We start from the raw sequence: 4,203 nt of genomic DNA, 5'->3' as shown, positions 1-4,203 counted from the left end.
TCCTTGATAACCATTTTGGGACAGTTATCACATGAAATGTACCAACATTTAATATTTTCTTACAACCGATCTACTGTAGCTATTGCCGTGAACACAAAATCCTGAAAACAATCAACATTAGCATTGGGGTAGGGGTGGAGGATTAAGTCACATATATAAATTGAATATGGTTCCATCTATCTATCTATCTATCTATCTATACCTATACTAATTATAGACTCCCTAAAAATTCCTACGTTAATTAGAATTTATGAGCCATTAATCTGATGGGTCCAGATTATTACGGTGTAGATTCGATTAAAATTTTGCTTTTGTTGTGAGAAAAAACGCTCCAAAGCAAACGATTCCATTAAAAAATGATTAGCAATCTTTATCTCTTTCATTCACGAAAAAAACGCTCTAAAGCAGTCCACCTAACATAGGGTCATACATGTCTCCTTCCATATAAAAATACAAAGAAAAAAAACATGGTGCCTTTTCTTTAGCCCCGAGCAGCCGCGCCGCCAGAGGTCGCGAACCTGCCGCCACATCGACTCCTCCGCGTCCGGTGCGCCGCCAGAGCATCCGTCGCGTGCCGGCGAGCTCACCAGCGAGCAGCAACCGTCCTCCGGCCTTGCCTTTTTGCCGTCCTTCCCTGCTCCTCTCTCACCTCTCTCTGCCTCACCTCCACAGGGACATCGAGACGCCGCCGGCGCGCGGAACAAAGCCGCCCCAACTGGATCCACGCCCTCCGCCATCGCCCGCTCTCCTGCCGTATGTCCTCACCTTGAATCGGTCGCGCTGATAGCCGTCGATGCCAGATCCTAGCTTGGCTGCCCGCTGAACGACCAGCACCGTATGCCTTGCAACCACGCGCCTCTCACTGTCGAGGGCGGCAGGAACGATGGAGTCGTGCATGTGTCGGCTCCTATGTGGTGCGTGCAGAGCCACTGGCTTGCGGAATGGCTGCAGGCCTGGAGCGCGCCCTGCCTCGAGCAGCACGCATGCATGGATGGCGGCCGAGACATCAGAGGAGCTTCAGCAGGTGGCAGTGATCCAAAATTACTCCTTCCAGTACAACGTTAGCCAATGCAAAGGGTCCCTTTATTTCCCCTGCCCAGCTCCAATCTTGATCCTTTCATGTTTAATGTAATGTGTATAGAGAAACGGGGCTGCCGAGCCAAATTTGCTGAACCAGGCTGCCAAGTTTGAGGTAAAAAAAATTGAGAGGGAAGTATCTATCCTGAATTTTCTGCACTACATAAATTTACCCATAGAATATATCTCTAATAGTACCCTGTCCAAAATGTTAGTGCTCGCCGTCGATGCCAGATCCTAGCTTGGCCGCCCGCTGAAAGATCCAGCACCGTATGCCTTGCAACCACGCGCCTCTCACCGTCGAGGGCGGCAGGAACGATGGAGTCGTGCATGTGTCGGCTCCTATGTGGTGCGTGCAGAGCCACCGGCTTGCGAAACGGCTGCAGGCCTGGAGCGCGCCCTGCCTCGAGCAGCACGCATGCATGGATGGCGGCCGAGACATCAGAGGAGCTTCAGCAGGTGGCAGTGATCCAAAATTACTCGTTCCAGTACAACATTAGCCAATGCAAAGGGTCCCTTTATTTCCCCTGCCCAGCTCCAATCTTGATCCTTTCATGTTTGATGTAATGTGTACAGAGACACGAGGCTGCCGAGCCAAATTTGCTGAACCAGGCTGCCAAGTTTGAGGTAAAAAAAACTGAGAGGGAAGTATCTATCCTGAATTTTTTGCACTACATAAATTTACCCATAGAATATATCTCTAATAGTACCCTGTCCAAAATGTTAGTGCTATTTCTGCAATTTTGCAAGCCAAATTTGTGCCAAGTGCAGTCCATAATATATCTCTAATAGTATCTCTCCATTGCTATTTCACAGATCTTCCATCAATTTCTATTACAACAGAAAAATGGTCCCTCTCACATATATGGTATGCACTGGGCAATCATGATTCATGGGCAGCTTATATATACAATGGTTGATAACAACTACTTCAGGATATCCATTCTACTATTTTTTTACATACTCAACAAATTTGTGACGTCTGATCTGGTAGAGAGAACAGTCCGAGATATTCTGTTCTTACCTACACATAATTCCGTCAGGGTATCCATTCTACTATTTTTTACATACTCAACAAATTTGTGACGTCTGATCTGGTAGAGAAAACAATCCAAGATATTCTGTTCTTACCTACACATAATTCCGTATTGATGACTTAGCATTCAACATGATTCAGTTTCTAGCCAGTATACATTAGTATTATTATGAGCTACCTAGAAAGTTTTTGGGCTTTCAGTTTCAGTTATGGTCATGGACTGCACACGATTCACAGAATATAAAACTGCATGAAGCATTAATTTTACATGTGTGAAGCTTTTTACAATTAATTCTACTATGGAAAAATCATTCATCAGCTAGCTGAATGAACATACACTGTATGCCAATGCGAATAAGCACACTAAATATTACGATTCATAGTACTTCCAAGCTATTTTTACAAAGGCATTTCACTGGACTATGTTCTGATTACCTTTTTCTTAAGCTTCAGAAGGTTATTTTGGATTTAAATGACAATTTGCAACTTTTCACCTTTTTAATAGTACTGAGGACCAAATTTAGAAAATTCAACGGGTGGTGAGTTCAATCAGGTGAAAAATTGTAGGTCGAACATGAAAGGATGCACATTCGTTTTTGAAGATTGAAAATAACGTTTCATGGAGCAAACTTGAGGTATCAATCAAGTCTCACTTTTTTTATTTGTATAATTGGTTGACATATGAGATGCCTTAGGACGTGTGAGAGTGATACTCATGATTTCTTGCTGTGCAAAAAAATATAGTATACACGAAGAGTTGTATAAATCTGTAAAGGGTGACATACCTGTAGTACAAGAAATTATAAGAAGTAAATAGCATCGAAACGATCTTTGCTTTTTTGGATGGAAATAGGTGAGATCTATTAAGCAATAATAGGGTTAGGAATGATGGTTGCTGATAACAATACATTTTTATGGATAGTCATCCACCTGGATGTCATCCTTCAAACACGAATAATTGAATTCTTATAGTACATAAATGATATTGTTTAGTTCTCCTTTCTAGAGTCTCTTTTGCGTCATGGTATATCTGTTACGAGAATGATGCTCGGAAAATTCTTATTTCCATGCCAAATAACATTTTGTTTCGACTCGATAACACCAGGTAACATGGTGGATGTCATAACAGACAACAGTTAAACTGTAGTGACATAGAGATAGGAACGGGCAAATCATCTTAGCTATAGTGTATGGACAAAATAGCATTGATTAATGATGCTGAGAGCTAGCCGATCTTGCCGCATTATCATCTATTTCTATAACTTTCAAGGACCCGTAATTGTACGATTGTATCATGTGATTGGTACTACAAAATTGACAATCTTTGTGTATTAATATCTTAATTTCAAGATGAATTGGCGAAGGGAGTCTGCTCTACGTTTTCTAATCGGTCACAGTCAATGTGTATTTCTGGTATTGATGTACAGTTATTAAGAAAGTTTTCTTTTACAGATATTCTGCTAATGATAGGAAGCGTGGTTGAAAACTGCTCTGGCTGGAGTTGTATGCTTGTGACGGAAGACTAGAGACTGGTGTCACGGTGACTTGCAGCCACTCCTGATGGTCCTACCACCCAGCTTTTGCTCTCTCGAATTTTCCTATTTTCATGTTAACACTGCTATTGGGGCCAATCTCTGTTGTTTACTGCTCTGATCAAGCTATTGCTAGGATTCCATGTTTCCTACATTGTATTATACTGATCATTAGTAATTCAGCCTACATTGTATTATACTGGCCATTAGTTGAATGTTGATTCTCTGATAATCTTAATACATCCATGGCTGTTGAGGAAATAGGGAAAATGTATAAACTGGTGAAATATCACACAGTAACCTCCTCTCAGATCTGAGCTAAGATTATATGCGTTCGACCGTGCATGTCCATACACAGTGCATCGGGTTAATGTGCCTCAAGCGTAAGGACTCATGACATATTAACGAAGTGCACATGTTGAGTTAAAAAAGTGTATGTTTGTTTTTTTCTATTACGAAACATTTGACGATGTTTTGTTTTGATCTTAATCAAAATGCTACAGAAATGCAAGTTAAGGTTTAGTTACTGTAATTTCCACTCTGTTCTCTACAAAGAGA

The 4,203-nt window shown here is 41.6% G+C and overlaps 1 long non-coding RNA gene across 1 annotated transcript; it reads left to right on the top strand.

The window, feature by feature from the left end:
• Positions 1-426: 426 nt before the first annotated feature.
• On the top strand, positions 427-3,906 carry LOC109767538 (uncharacterized). The gene is made up of 7 exons (XR_002233848.4): positions 427-1,024; positions 1,142-1,192; positions 1,293-1,536; positions 1,654-1,704; positions 1,894-1,945; positions 2,619-2,748; positions 3,566-3,906. It is a non-coding gene; the product is annotated as an uncharacterized lncRNA (long non-coding RNA).
• Positions 3,907-4,203: the final 297 nt, after the last annotated feature.

Source organism: Aegilops tauschii, chromosome 3 (assembly GCF_002575655.3).
Source record: "Aegilops tauschii subsp. strangulata cultivar AL8/78 chromosome 3, Aet v6.0, whole genome shotgun sequence".
In the NCBI taxonomy this organism is placed as follows: Eukaryota; Viridiplantae; Streptophyta; class Magnoliopsida; order Poales; family Poaceae; genus Aegilops; species Aegilops tauschii.
The sequence above is the reverse complement of the archived record's forward strand: the minus strand, read 5'-3'. Positions and strand labels throughout refer to the sequence as shown.